The sequence below is a fragment of the Eurosta solidaginis genome, chromosome 5, assembly GCF_040869045.1.
Source record: "Eurosta solidaginis isolate ZX-2024a chromosome 5, ASM4086904v1, whole genome shotgun sequence".
NCBI classification, from domain to species: Eukaryota; Metazoa; Arthropoda; class Insecta; order Diptera; family Tephritidae; genus Eurosta; species Eurosta solidaginis.
The window spans coordinates 36,058,610-36,075,092 of NC_090323.1; the positions used below are offsets into that span (position 1 = coordinate 36,058,610).

A 16,483-nucleotide genomic window follows, 5' to 3' on the forward strand; every position below is an offset into this window, starting at 1 on the left:
ACAGCGAATTCAAAATGGATACCATTACCGAATGCTCCGAATGATTGAAAAATTGAAAAAGTCCATACGATTGGTAGTCAAAAATGTTGTCGTTGAGACTAAAAATGCGACTCTAGACCTGAGATTTCCATCAGGTCAGCGAGGCTGTTTGTAGTTTTGACGTTTATCGCTTAGTGAACACACTTGGTATAGGTACACTATGCTCACCATTTTAGGTGTATGTGCGACAGCAGCAAAGCACAAAAAAAAAAGAAACGCAAAAAAATATAAATTGTTTACAACGAAAAATATGTTGTGCTTTTAGTTGTGACATGTGACGGAAATTAAAAATTTTGTTGCAGAGAACACCTTTTTGCGTTGGCGACCTTCGCCCAAAATAACATTAAGTTAATTTGAGTTGTGACATGTGACGGAAATTAAAGATATTGCTGCAGAGACCATCTTTTTGCGTTGGCGGCCTGCGCCCAAAATAATATTAAGGGTAACGTTTTACAAGACGGTACACCACCTAATTTAAAAATATAAAATATTAATAAAAACGGAGCTCGAGGCGCGCCTTTTGATTCCACGTTTGATAATTTTTGATAAAAATTGGGTTGTGCACCGTCTTTTAAATCGTTACCATATTAGGTTGTATAGAATCGACGGGATGGCCTACAAGGTTTTATGTCAACTAAATCGCTCCCGATATGGTCGGGCTAGTACCTTAATGGTTCCCGGAACGTACCCGCTACAACAACAACAACATTATTTACTTTCTGATTTTCATTCATACGTATGTGCATTTTCAAATAATAAAAAAAATGTTATATTATTCTATTAGATAGCATCTCCGCCGGGTTGCGATTCAGCTCAGAATATGCCAAAATCAGAGGAAATCTACAAAAACAAGGTACTTTACAAGCAACATGCTTTGGAATACGGTACCAAACTGGTTGGATGTGTTTCCCTAAAAAAGAGTGGAACTACGCATCTTGGTTTTCCAGTATTTGCTTCGGTAATTTATATTGATTTGTAGTGATTAAAAATTGCAATAGTAGATAATGTAATGTGAATTAAAACTGAATAGGTAGCCGGAGCAAAAAAGGCAACTGATCGGCATGCAACTGTTATTTATGTGGTGCCACCGGGAGCTGCTTCTGCTATCCTAGTAGCATTAGAAGCAGAAATTTCTTTGATTTTTTGCATCACCAAAGGTGTGCCATAACATGATAGGGTTCGCGTTAAGCACGCTCTCTTAAGGCAAAAAAAATCGCGTCTAGTCAGGCCCGATTGTCCAGGAATCATCGCACCAGAAAGGGTAAGTGAATTGGCTACCATATTAAATATATAAGCAAAATGTATGAATTTTTTAGTGATAATTTGTCATGCTTTTGTTGATAATCAACTGAAGAATGCAGATACGACAGAGTTCGAAGTTCATGTGAAAACCAATTAATTTTTTTAATTAGCGTTTGGAGAGAACAATACATATGTATGTATGCATAGAACTGCATAGAAGGGGAGGAAAAATTAATTATAATCAGTAGATTTGCAAGATTTTTGTCATTTTCCCTGCATCGCAGTTGTCATTACATTGCGTTAAGAGAGGACATCAACACCTTACTACCCACATCCAGTTAAAATTATTGTAAATTTTGCTCTTTTCATCACTGTTTTAAAACGTGGAAAATTATATATCGAGCATTCCATTGAGAATGGTACATTTTAGCAGACTTTCGCATTGCCGGCATTATTAATATTCAATCCCTAGAAGGTTTAATGTAGTCATATCAATAGTTCCCGAGATGGTGGGGCTAGTACCACAATGGTGCTTGTTACCGGAACGTAGATAGATAGATCATTTATTGAGGATTGCACAGTGACTTGCACATCTCCTTCACAGCACCTCATCCTGGCCGACTTCCTTGATGAACCCCAGCAGTGTTCTTTGCTTGAGGGATTAAATGTGGGAATGCTCTGGCCATGGTGAGCCCATAAACTTAGCCCTACGTCTTGAAATTGCGCCGTAATCTAGAAGGATATGGTCCACCGTCTGCTGATCTATCACATCTGTATGTGTTGTTCGATACTATACCCAGCTTTTGCATGTGACTGTTCAGTCTACAGTGTCTTGTAAGAATAGACGTTGGGGTTCTTAGGTAATCTTTTTGAGAGGCCTATTAATGCCCTATATCGAGTTGTGCTGTAACCCCCTAACAGTAACTTAGATTGACTCAGGCCTGGCATATTGCGCCAGTGTTCTCTCTTTTCCCTCCCTTCTGCTAATAAATGCCCCTGTGGGCCAAATTGCAGGAACGGCTCGGGATCGATGGGTCATGCAGTTGCTGCCTCTCTCCGTGTTGTCCGCCTGCTGTTGTAGTAGTAGCAGTGCTTCGCCCCATCCAATAGGTGCGACCGATCATAAATTGTCATCAATGTCCTCTAACGGGAGTCCAAAGAAACTTTCTGTTTGAACACGGGTGGGCCATAATGAGAGGAGTGTTAGAGGCGTTGGTTCCACAATACAGTTAAAGAGATGGTTGGTGACATGTGAGGACACATTACAAGCAGGACAATGTTTTGTATGTCGGGGTTGATTCTGGATAGGTAAGAGTTTAACCTGTTACGTTATCCAGCTCGAAGTTAAGCTAGAGTGACTACTCTCGTTTCCCTAGGGAGAGTGCGTTCCTCCTCTGCTAGTTTTGTTCTTTGAGTACAGGAATCACCGGCATAGAGGTCCGACGCCTGTTTGTGGAGTTCACTGAAGACATGCTTGTGTTTTTTAGCTTCATACGGCTGTGTTCTCAGGTGCCGTATTTCCTCATAATGTAATGAGGCCGTGAACAGCAAGAGCCACAAATATTTATAAAAGTTACGAGGACGCTGGATTTTGGAATCTAGCCCAGAGCAACCTGTCCGATGCAACCATCCCTTGCACGTGAAACACTGACAAGAGTATTAATTTTTTTAATTTAATTTATTTATTATTACGGCTGTTTAGGCCTAAAACTTAAACTACTAAGTACAATTCATTGTTATAATCACTTATTTCTATTGAATATGCTGTTGGAATGCCATGTGATTCCGATCAGCATATTTACTAGCGTGACAGAGGGACGAGTCTGGGAGCCACTCATTAAAGGAAGGTTGGAAAGGACGCGTTTCCAATCCTCCAGTGCTCCCAGCTTAAGGCAACAAAATTTGGAACTTATATTTTTCAATTATATTTGTATTTTAAGCTGTCGGAATGTATTAGTCTCCGATCAACACAGCTAAACATGTCTTTCGATGTTGGAAATTGAAAATGACGTGTATCCAATCACCCCTCAACTTTTTTTTAGTAAAGACGCTGTCGGAATGCATGAAGATTCCGGTCAGCACAGCTCAACATATAATGGGAGGTTGAAAAGGGCGTGTTTCCAATCCCCCCTGCTCCAACTTTTGTTTGGCCTTATTTTCGTTATTTTTGTTACACATTATATAATTTTATTGTTATATTAATGCTGTCGGAATGCGAGTGATGCCGATCAGCAACAGTAAATATCATCTGGAAATACCGAATTCTGGCGGCCACCGTGGTGTGATGGTAGCGTGCTCCGCCTATCACACCGTATCCCCTGGGTTCAAATCCCGGGCAAAGCAACATCAAAATTTTAGAAATAAGATTTTTCAATTAGAAGAAAATTTTTCTAAGCGGGGTCGCCCCTTGGCAGTGTTTGGCAAGCGCTCCGATTGTATTTCTGCCATGAAAAGCTCTCAGTGAAAACTCATCTGCCTTGCAGATGCCGTTCGGAGTCGGCATAAAACATGTAGGTCCCGTCCGGCCAATTTGTAGGGAAAAATCAAGAGGAGCACGACGCAAATTGGAAGAGAAGCTCGGCCTTAGATCCCTTCGGAGGTTATCGCGCCTTACATTTATTTTATTTTTAATATTACCATTCCCTTTTCGCGCTCCAGTATCGGATATATCATGTAAAAAATAAGAGGACAAAAACTTTATCTTATTGGAAGGGTTTTACAATGCTCCAATAAATTTTTTTTTTAAAGTATTGAAGTTATTATTACTTTTTCTGTGATTAGGAAGTTCATTGAAATATTTCAGGCCCTTATATATATGACCGTCCTAAAAAGATTCTTTTCCGGCAAACGCAGCAAACCCATTTCTCAGTACTGGGGTCAGGAGAAGGACCCGGATTGGGGTCGATACCTTCCCGGAAGAGGAGAGTATGGCGCAGACCCGCTGCAAGGATCTGCTGGGAGGATGACAATTTGTGGGAGGGACGCAATAAATTAAACACTGAGTCCGCCTGCTCATTACCCCCTACTCCCCTGTGGCATAGGACCCAGGGCAACAGTACTACGTTGTGTGCTCCTAATTGATTTAGCTTTTATGCGCATTGAAGGACCAGTGCTGACTTTATTTCGAACGCCGCAAATGCCTTTAGTGGGGCCTGACTGAGTATGGCAATTGTTTCATTGGGGTATCAGCGCTGAAGGTTCAGCTTAGCGCACTAACTTATGGCGAATACTTCCGCTCGAAAATGCTCGAATGTGCTTTTAGAGTTACTGATATTTTGGTTCTGGGTCCGAAAACTCTGGCGCCAATCCCCTCTGGCGTCTTCGAGCCATCTATGTACCATACGATCTTGAGCCTAGTAATACATTGCACCCGCTTATACCTATACAGCCGTACCAAGAGACGGAGCAGCCCATTACATATTGGCACAACCGGAGCACTGCTGGACATCCATCCTATATGAAAGCTATGCATTCAAAAGTGTTTGTACCAGTGGCTGGTGCACACCGAACTGAACCAATGTATGCTATATTGAGGCCTGCACAAATACCAAGCTATGTTTATGTAAATAATATTACTGCTAATGTCAATTTGCGGAACACCACACTACCTACATGGCGATGTAGCCACCGATCAGGTTGTTGTAAGAGATTAATTAAAATATGTTATTCATAAACACTGATTCTTATATTTTCATTATCATTAAATTGTAGACTAGACTCATGACGGGTATTCTTACTGGACACTGCCTTCTGGCGTCACATGCCTTTAAATTAGGCTTGGTCAGTGATAGCAGATGTAGGAAGTGCGGGTTGGAGGAAGAAACGATCGATTTCATTCTGTGCTCGTGCCTTGTGCTTGCCGGGCTAAGACTCCAGCTGACAGATGTCAGATCTAGAAGCAGCAAGTGGCTTAAGTTCTAGGAAGCCGCTAACCCGCTGGAGCCATGAGAAGCGTGAGTGCACTTTGGGTGTCCCAAGACAAGTTCCGTACCTGCTCCGAATAATTTGTAGCTATTTAAGCGACAAAGTACTCCCTTTTCATACAGATGAGGGACTAAGAAAGCACAACACTACGGGCGGTGTCCCTCAGGGATCTGTTCTAGGTCCAACTCTTTGGAATGCGATGTATGGCGGGGTGCTAGAAATCGACCTTCCCGGAGGCACGGAAATTGTCGGCTATGCAGATGATATTGTCGTAGTAGCAGTGGCCAAGAAACTTGATCTGCTCCAAGCATTATGTAATGACGCCGTGGGAGGAATAAAGGAGTGGTTGACGAACACGGGGCTGGAGATGGCTAGCAATAAGACAGAAGTGGTTCTGATGAGCTCAAAGCGGACTGTGGATGAGTTGGTCCTAACCATAGGAGATTATCAAATAAATTCAAAGCCCTCCTTGAAATATCTAGGAGTAATCATTGACTCAAAACTAACTTCTAGGGAGCACTTCAGGGCGGTGTGGGACAAAGTTTCTAGAGTTAGTGGAACCCTAACGCGAATAATGCCCAACATCGGCGGCCCAAGCGAAGCTACCCGTCAGCTATTATCCAACGTAACCAGCTCTATAATATTATATGCAGCACCAGTATGGCACAGATCTAAAATGGTCCACCAAAAAGATATACTAGCAGCCTACCGCATTACTGCTATACGAATAGCATGTGCTGTTCCGACGACGCGGTCCATGTTTTATCCAGGAAAATCCCAGTAGATCTACTTTCAGGTGAAATGGCCGATCTGTATGCCATTGGATTCAGCCGACCATCTGAAGATGCTAAGAAAAGCGCAAGGTCACGAACAATAGTTAGGTGGCGAGAACGGTGGGAAGATTCGAGAAAAGAGCGCTAGACCCTCATGCTAGTCCGGAATATAGCGGAATGGTACGAGCGAAAACACGGCAAACTAAATTACCATCTCACACAGATATTGAGCGGGCACGGTGGCTTCAAGGAATATCTACATAAGCGTGGGATAGAGGAGGATCCTTTCTGTCCAAGCTGTCCGTCCGAATTGGAAAGCGCAGAACATGTAATATTTCACTGCCCTCGTTTTCACGGCGAAAGACTGTCTGTAAACAGAGTTTTTGGAGAGGAACCTTCCATTAGGAATTTAGTTCCACGAATTTGCGGACAAATAGATTGTTGGATTACTGTGAGCAAGATGGCCTTTATAGTAATGACGAAATTAATGATGCATGCCGAAAGGGAGCGCAGAGAAATGCGCATACGAAGTAGTGGCGACTAAATCGCCTTTGAAGTTACTTTACCAGGTCCTGATTCTAGTTATCTGAAATTTCTCTTGTGTCTTTGGAAAAGAGCTATGTGTGGAGCCCTATTTATGGAACACTTTTCGGCTTATATTAAAAACTTTTAATCTATTCTTACTGATATGAGTTTCTTTTTCATTCTAGGTAATTTGATTTTGACGATGTGAGGATAGAAATATCCCAAATATTCCAGCTGTGGCTGTAAGAACATACATTTGCTCAAATTAGAAGAAAACTGCACGGTTGAGCACATCCAGTATCTACGTTTATACAAGGAGGAACACCACACTACTTTCACGGGGATGTAGCCACCGATAACGTTGTTGTAAGAGCTTATTTTAAATATGTTATTCATAAACACTGATTCTAATATTTTGTTTTGGTTTTTACTTTAGAGTCAACCTGTTATATAAGCGATGTCAGCTATGCCTGTAACTTAAGCGCCTTCAGATGTAATAGTTACCGCGGACGCGGTCACAGGAGTAGTTCACTACGTGGGGATTACACTAATCAAGGACTTTCAATATCGGAAGGTTTTCCAGCACCATAACACACCAACAATATGTGCAATCACCCGAATAAATTGTACAACAAACGTTAACACCACATCATCAGCCAGCAGCAACAACAAGAATCGCAACAAGTTGAAACTTCTAATCAATTAATGACTAGTGAACCACTATCCTGCACTCCAGGATGTAGCCGCCAATCACGTTGTTGTAAGAGCTTACTTTAAACATGTTATTCATTAACACTGATTCTAATATTTTGTTTTGGTTTTTACTTTAGAGTCAACCGGTTATGTAAGCGATGTCAACTATGCCTGTAACTTAAGGGCCTTCAAATGTAATAGTTACCGGGGACGCGGCCGTGGGAGTAGTTCACTACGTGGAGATTACACTAATCAACGACTTTCAATATCGGAAGGCTTTCCAGCACCATAACAACACCAACAATAAATTTTGTACAACAGACGTTAACACCACATCAGCAGCCAGCAGCAACAACAAGAATCGCAACAAGTTGAAACTTCTAATCAATTAATGACAAGTGAACCACCAACATATTCGCAATATGCGCATCCATCAACAGCAACATATGTCGCCTACTTTGCAACACAAAATCCAATGCTTCATCCAGCGTCAGCTGCATAAAAAGCCACTGGTACATCGTTATATGTAAATTATTATTATTATTATCGTCTAGAGAAGCTAGAACATTTACAATTTAAAAATTGTTGGATTTTCATACAGCTACACGAAGCTTCAACAAATTATTGGACCATGAGATTTCTCATATGCCCAATAGTCAGTATTTAAAATGTAAATTATGCCATTGGGACTAAAGCACATTCAAGTATGAATTTTAGTATACATGCACAACACGCTGAAACAATTGATGTAACAACGAAAAGTCTAGAATTAACTGTTTGTCCATATTGTAATCAAGAACTTGCATCACAATGGTACCTACGCAAACACAGGAACATGAGAAAACAATGGATGAAAGAACATCTTTTTTCGAATGTGGTGAAGAATTTAGAACAAATACAAGTTTACGTGTGCATGTTTATGAAAAGTTTGCTCGTTGTACACTACAAGATCTGAACGGAAATATCCTCAGAGTATGGTTACACCTATGTGGCATCTACAAGTTATTTATAATGACGAAATGAATTACAGTGCTTATTTGGATTCTGGTGATGCTCCTGACATGCTGCCTATATTCCGCTACGTCTGATCTTACTATACCTACCAAACTAATATGACTCTGTAAACTGATAATGAGCAACACCACCACCGCATGAATAGTGTATTTATATAGTTTATGAATATAAAAATGCAAATATGTAAATATTACTAGAATAATAGGACATGATTTTAAATGTAAAAACTATTTTAAACATGCATTATTTATGAATTAAATATTATTTAAACAAAAAGGACGCGTTTCATTCATATAAAAAGCGAATTGACAGAAGGTAACCGATACGGGTAACCGATAGGTCAGTTACCCGTGTTGTTGTTGTTGCATATGTTTTGGTTAGCGATAACGAAAACATAACTGATGAAGTAACTTAAAAATGTAAATAACATCGAGCGAGAAGGAATGTCGAAAACACAATAGGTAAGAGCGAGAAAGCGAGTCACACGTACACTATTTTGAGAGAGCGCATGCGTTACCTTTTTCACGACAGCAATGTAAAAGTCATTAAGACGATAATTGGTGAACAAGTTATTGGTGACGATTAAGTAATCGATTAGGGAACGGATACCTGTCTTGTAGGGATGGTACAATAACCAGGTAAACGCATCAGAGTTGCATTTACATGTTTTTTCATTCGAAGGTGGTCATAAAATGTCAAACTTTGTTTATGTTTACATTTTTTATTTATTTACTTTTGATGTGAAAATTTATTAGGTAATTTTTTACTTTAGCTCACAACTACTAAAACTGGTCCAAAAATATCGGGAGAGGTGTCAAAAGACGCGCTTTGGACCCAGGACCACGAATCCGAAAACGGAAATTGAAAATTTTATTTATTTCCAGATATATTTACAAAGTTGAAAATTTTCATGTGGCTGTTGTAATTTTGATAGTGCTGAGTACCCACAAAAAAAGTGTTTTGCGCGGATATAGATTTGGCCTCCCAGGGTAATTTTTTATAAACGCGGCCGAAGGCCGCTAACGCAGAAAGATGTTCTGCGCAAAATTACCATGGATCCCATCCCCGGTTTCGGAGGTACCCGCGGGCCTTTTTTCGGTTTTTCGTTAATATCTTTTGAACGAATTAAAATTTTTAATTTCCGCCTTCGGATTATTAATACTGATGTCAAGACGCATCGTTTGACACCTCTCTCGATATTTTTGGTAGCGTATTAACAGTCGACCCCTCAACTGGACTATTACCTGCGCAAAAATACTATGGATTCCACCCCCGGTTTCGGAGCCCTCCGGTGCCATTTTTCAGTTTTTTGGGAATATTTTTTGACAGAAATAAAATTTTTAATTTTCGCTTTCGGATTCGTCGTCCTGAGTCCAAAACACATTTTTTTGACACCTCTCCCGATATTTTTGCACGAGTTTTTGCAGTTGTGAGCTAAAGTAAAGAATTACCCCGCCAGATCAAGGAAGAGGAAAAATTGGGAAAAAGCTTGTGGCGTTAGCTTCCCTAAAATTGCTTAATTTTTTCGCTCCATTTTCAGGCCTGTGACCTTACTGTGGGAGCTCATTTGATGCCCAACTCCACTCCATCGTTATATTTACCGTCTTTGATGTAAATATTGCTTCCCGAATGTTGTAAGATAAAAAATATAATATAATTTTATGTATGACTTAGCAGTGCTAATCAAGAGTTTGTAAAAAACGGAAGTTGTCTCATCGTCCCCAACGGTCATTCCTACAGTTATCTACCAAAATATCGGACAATACTTTCGCCGCTACAACGTGAAGGAAGGACGAAGGATAAATAATAAAGTCCCTTCTTCGCTTCCCTTCGCTTTTTTTTTTAAGTGACACCATTGGAGCGAAAGGTCAGTACTTCGCACGGAACAGCTGCAGCACACAAACGGATATGCATGATGTACCACGAATAAGCCGTGAAACCCAGACGCAGTAACCTCCCCTAGTTTCAGGGCCACCATTAGTTTACAAAGAGCGAAAATATGCTATACAAGTATATATACTAGTCAACAGGGCCACAAACAGTTTGCGAAGAGGAAATATATTGCTAGACAATTATGTTTTACATGCTATAGATTTACTTTTGGATTATTTATATCATCCATATGATGACAAGAAAAAAACTGGAGTATAACCGATACTGGAGTTGAAAACGGAAATATTCCAAGCCGAACTTTTACCGTAGCAGCTACTGATACCAGATCCAACCTAAATCCGAAATTTCTACAAAAGCCGCCTGGCTAGAGCCAGAAGGAAAACCCGGAACCGTAATTGAAGTCAGTACTACAACCGAACTAGTATCCAAAAATTAAACCGAAAGCAAAATCGGTTCCGAACAGAGGAGCCAAAAGAAAAATTGGATCAAAACAACCATGCAATGGCGCTGAACCCGAAAGTTCTGTGGCATAGCGACTCATTTGAAATTTTTAACACACCCGTGCTTTTTTTAATTAAAAAAGATTACATCTAAAGACATGGAGTACATATCCTTCAAAGAAATCTGCACCTCAAATACCGACACGACGAGTTTCCAACGTTAAACGTTATTATGTATATATGTATCTTCGATATTTATTAGGTTACTAAATTACTTAATTTTTACTTTACAAAATACATGAAATTTGAAAATAAATCAGTACTTATTCATGAATATACTATTAACTCAGCATTTTATATACAATCTCATCCCAAATTTTCAACATCTCTTGGAGACAGTAACGTTAGCACTCATACATACATGTATTGAAAATAAGGTCCACTACAAAAAACATTTAGCAATAGCATTTCCTAATATAATTTTAATACTACAAAATAACGACCTTAGGCAGACAACGTAGGAACAATATAATTCCTAAAAAGTTGTATCTCACTTTACATTAAACTGCTTTGGAATATAAATACATACACTAAAAGATGCATACAATACAAAACGGTCCCTTATTTATATATCATAAACAAAATTAATGTTGCGACCATTGGATATTTTTCAAATCAATTGGTTCTAGAACCATCTCCCCTAATGGAGACATTTCACGTAAACGTTCGACATGTTTGATGCAGGTATCGGTAATATAATCAACCTCTTCAATGGTGGTAAAACAACCAATACCAAATCTATAAAACATTAACAATAAATTACTTTCAAATTAACTAAACAATTCAGTACGGTAAACTCGTATACCTTATTGAACTATGTGCCAAATCCTCATCAATTCCAATCGCACGTAGGTTCCAGTGATGCAGAAGTACATGCTGAGGCACTAGACAAGGCCACATCTTTTAAGGTCATAAGTAATGATAAACTTATGCCCCTATTACCGGTTACAACTCAACTCTTGTTGGGTTGAAATTTCGCAATTTGGTATTACAGATTACAACTGAACCTGTCAAAAAAAATGTTAGTTGAGTTGTCTCGTCTAACAACTTTTTGTGGCATTACCGTTTACAACGTTGTGTTAGTGTAGTTGTCAAACGCGTCAAAATCTTACAACTGATTACTAGCAGTTGTCTCATACAATTTTGCAGTTGTTTTGAAAAAATGCAACGTTTTAGAAGACGGTTCACCACCTAATTTTTAACAAAAATTTTCAAAGTTGGTATCAAAAGACGCGTGTCGACCTCCGATTTAAGAATCCGAAAACAAAAATTAAAAATTTAATTTCTATGATATCATTTCGGTTCAAATTTTCATGTGGATGTATTGTGCCAGATTTTTTGTACACACTAACGCAGAAAGGCGTTGGACCTACCCAGGGTTATTTTTACAAATCGCGGCCAGAGGCCGCCAACACAGGAAGATCTTCTGTGTAAAAAAACCGTGGATCGGGCCTCATATTTCGGACCCTCGGGCCATTTTGTGGGTTTTTGTAAATATTTTGCGACAGAAATAAAATTTTTAATTTCCGCTTTCGAATCCTAAAAACGAAGGCAAAAGTCTAGTTGAGGGGTCGACTGCTAATACGCTATCAAAAATTACGAGAGAGGTGTCCAAAGACGCGTATTGACCTCGAGAAGAATAATCCGAAGGCGGAAAAGAAACATATTAGCAGTATTAGTAGTCAACCCCTCAACTAGACTTACCAAAACGGAGATCGAAACGCGTCTTTTGATCCACCTTTGATGAGAGTTAGATGGTGCACGGGCTCATAACACGTTACAAAAAAAAAAAAAAAAAAAAAATTAAAGCCGGTAGTTAAACATTTTTTAATCAAACAATAATCAACAATTTTGTGCACATTTATAGAAAAAACAACGTTTAAACAAAGGATTACATTGAATATATTCCGAAGTTGGACGAGGCTGGCCGCAGTTGGGATGCAACCAAAATAGGTGAAATTATGCGAACGTGAGTTCCATTGTTAATAATCACTACTCCTGGGCATCCTGTTTTAGAGTAAAATACAATTTTTGCTGTTTGGGTTTTAATACACTTCGCTGAAATATGCTTCTCAATAATATCTAAAACCATTCCAACACCAAAATCATTTCCACAGCATTTTTGATAGCAGCCATCAGCAAGGAATCTGAATGTGACGCATAATTTTATAATAGGGGTTCAGCCTTCCCTCGAAAGCGTTTGTGGAATTGGTCCTTAATTTTGTTTAGTAATGAGTAAAATGCTTCTTTTCAAATCTGCAAAATAACTTCATTTGAAGCTCGTCATTTGTCACTTAAACATTTTCTTACTTGGTGCTTGGTAGTTCCAAGGGATTGGAATGATCACGCGAATGTTTTCTGCATTCGCGACATGTTAATCACCAACATTTTCGCCATTATAAAATAGATTTCATATCATATAATATCTCGTAATAACAAAATTACTTTTGCAAATGCTTAAATTTTCGCCACAAATTGATCAGCTGTTCATTTATCTGTCAAATCAACACTTTCTTAGGTTGGCACATGGTTCAACTATATACAGGTTGGCTCATCTGTAAAGCAACAAAATATGTCTGTTCAAATTGTCATAATCTGTGTATTGGTGTTGGTGCGAATGGTATGGAATGGAAACATAAAACTTAGCAGTTTTTGTATGTGTAAGAAAATGTTGCCAATGTGTTGGTTTCATTTCGAGTTTGCCATCTCCTTTTGACAATCCCTTCGACCATGCAATGACATAAATAAAATCAGCTGATGAGATGAGCCAACCTCTACATAATTGAACCATGGGTTGGCAGCACCAATTCAAGTTCAACTGAAATAAGTTGTAATTCGTAATACCAAACAGCAGTTGAGTTGTCTGAAGGTTGAGTTGTTTTAATTACAACCCAACTAAGTTGAGTTGTATACCGTAATAGGGGCATTAATAAACCACTATACCTTTGCTCTGGATCACCATTACATATACCATGTGATAATAGCCGTGTTTTTTAACACGCGTATATCCGTTTACGCTTAAACTTTATATTGACTGCTAAGAGACAAACTATAAATACACCTCTGAAATTGCTGCGCATAAATTTTGTCCTACTAAATTTCAATACGCATTATACTCAGATGTAACTGAAATATGTGTCTTTGTTTCACCCTGTACACTAATTCTATGTATTATATGTGTGTCCACAATTCATCGCAACTGATTCAGCTATATGTTATACCCTATGGCCATCAGAGCGTTGCGTCTCCGCTTTTCGGTACACCCTGTTGCTGTAGCTAGTTGTTTTACCACAGCCGCTAGATGGGTCTCCTAAGCATTATCTAAGCGAAGATAGGCGTTTTTTAACACGCGCAAACGAAACGTATACGCGCGTGTTAAAAAACACGGCTAATCTTGAAGTGATGCGATCATATAAACGTTTCGACAGAAAACCTATAAATTTCTTATCATATTCCATTTCTTTGAGTGCAAGATAACATGCAGCACCAAATCCAATAACAATAATCCGAAGGCGGAAAAGAAAAATTTTAGCTCGTTCAAAAGATATTCCCAAAAAACCAAAAAATTACCCCGGAGTGCTTCGAGGCCGGGGTGGGATCCATAGTATTTTTGCGCTGCGGCCTTCGGCCGCGCTTATAAAAAATTAATCTGGGTGGGTTCAACACCGGTTTGGAGACCAAAACTATATCTGCGCAAAACACTTATGTCCACAATTTCTTTTGCGAGTGCCAAATATCATCAACATTACAACGCGCACATGAAAATTTTCAATTGAAAATTTTCAACTTCTTTTGCAAATATCGTTTGTCCAACACAAAATAATTTACCTCCGCCTTCTGATTATTGTTGTCGAGGTCAATGCGCGTCTTTTAACACCTCTCTCGATATTTATGGACGCATATTATCAGTGTCATGCTGTCGTATAGAATTACCAAGAGTTGATGCGCTGGAAACGTTGAAGAAGTGATTCAGCTGCTATATGTAAATAAATAATAACAATAAATTAAATATATATCATTTAAAAATCAGCTAATTACCTTTATTTTCCATTAAAAATGCCTTTTTCCTCCAGCTTCATCAGCAAACCCACCTTTTTTTGTTTTTTGTTTTGGCTTTGTTGACAGAAATTACATGTGACATTTTTCTTCTTCCATCACTTTTGACAGAAGAAACTGAAAGAACGATTGACAGTTTATGTACAATCGGCAACAACAAAATACACGTGAGGGTTGCATTTTCGCTAATGCTTCTACCTGGTAATTGTACCATGATGTATACCATGGCCAACGATACAAGGTGGCAGCATGTGACAGCTGATTATAATTTTTTTTATTTGATTTGATGCATCAACTTCCGGCGCAGTACGATTTTGACATTTGTCCATCGAATTTACAAAAACAAAGTACATGAAATTTTTATTTAAGTTTCTAGGTGTGTCACCATGCTGCCACCTTGTATCTTTCGGCCATTGTAAACTTTACCAAGTAGCGCAACTAACAGCTGATCGCTCAAAATTTGCACACACACACAAACATCACTAATGGCCATATTACGGAAATCTTAGGGAAATTGAAGTTAAATTTTTAAACAGACATAAAATGTTATAATTTTAGAATATATAGCATCTAGGACACCTTAATTGCAGTAATTGAAAGAAAATGTTTGCTTATACTCAAGTATTTAATTATTTTTTCGAAATTTATCTTTAATATTGATGCAATGATTGATCCAATGCAACTCTGGTCTTCCTACTGTTCTTCACTCCACTCCATTCGAGTGCCTATTTTCACGGCCTGCGAGTGCCTTCAACTCTATTCGCAACATAACCTCGAATTAAGCCATAGTGTACAAGTACAAGTGTGTTGACTTATCTGTCAAGAATTCTGACAGGCACTCGCTGGATTCGGAATGACATCGAATTCAAAATGGATACCATTACCGAATGCTCCGAATGATTGAAAAATTGAAAAAGTCCATACGATTGGTAGTCAAAAATGTTGTCGTTGAGACTAAAAATGCGACTCTAGACCTGAGATTTCCATCAGGTGAGCGAGGCTGTTTGTAGTTTTGACGTTTATCGCTTAGTGAACACACTTGGTATAGGTACACTATGAATTAAGCTGCCAAACTATATAGTAAACAATGCTTTCGGCCGTGATGTATACATACTATAGTATAGAAAAATATTAATTTCTTTATTCACGCAAATGCTAAATAACATAGGAATATTCGTACTGAAGGCGAATTCAGTAGAGGTGGTGTTATCCCAACAGCTGATTGCTTCTTCTTGATAATCTTTCATACAAAGCCTTGTACAACAATATCACTTGACATTCTTCTGCATAATTCTGGTTGAATTCGCTTTGCCACCACCTGGTATGGATTCGCCTTGATTCGTAGTATGAAATATAAAATTTGTATTGCCCCGCTTCATTTACTTTCCTTTTAAATTAAATTCACTCCGATAATTCCTTCCGACACAATTCCTCTTTAGTACTTTGGCATATAAGCCTCTGTGGATGCTCCATGGAGTACTATAGAGAAACTACTTTGGAAAGTACTCTCACGTATGTACTCTATGGAATACTCACAAACAAAGCGAGAGTGGGATCACCTACTCCTCTCCTTGGACATCGCAATGTTAATTGGAGCACATTTTTTGTATGAACACACATTAGTTTTGGAGCACTCCTATACTCCTAAAGGAGTATTCCTTACACTATTTATGGAGTACTCGCGTTTTTTGAAGGGACCGTTCTCCATAAAAATACGTGCAATCTACTCATAGTGCATAAGCATGTGTTAAACTCATCTATATGAAAAACTGCTTATGTGTCGGACCTATAAATACAATCGTTATTTTTCAATCATTCGTTGTC

The 16,483-nt window shown here is 38.8% G+C and overlaps 1 long non-coding RNA gene across 6 annotated transcripts; it reads left to right on the forward strand.

Annotated features, from left to right (window-relative positions):
• The first annotated feature begins 234 nt into the window (after window positions 1–234).
• On the forward strand, window positions 235–8,486 carry LOC137254023 (uncharacterized). Of its 6 annotated transcripts, none has more exons than XR_010953955.1 (5): window positions 235–775; window positions 824–892; window positions 6,689–6,869; window positions 6,940–7,263; window positions 7,334–8,486. It is a non-coding gene; the product is annotated as an uncharacterized lncRNA (long non-coding RNA). The 6 variants fall into 6 exon arrangements; XR_010953956.1 differs by having other exon boundaries at window positions 235–661; XR_010953954.1 differs by having other exon boundaries at window positions 235–481.
• The last annotated feature ends 7,997 nt before the right edge of the window (window positions 8,487–16,483 follow it).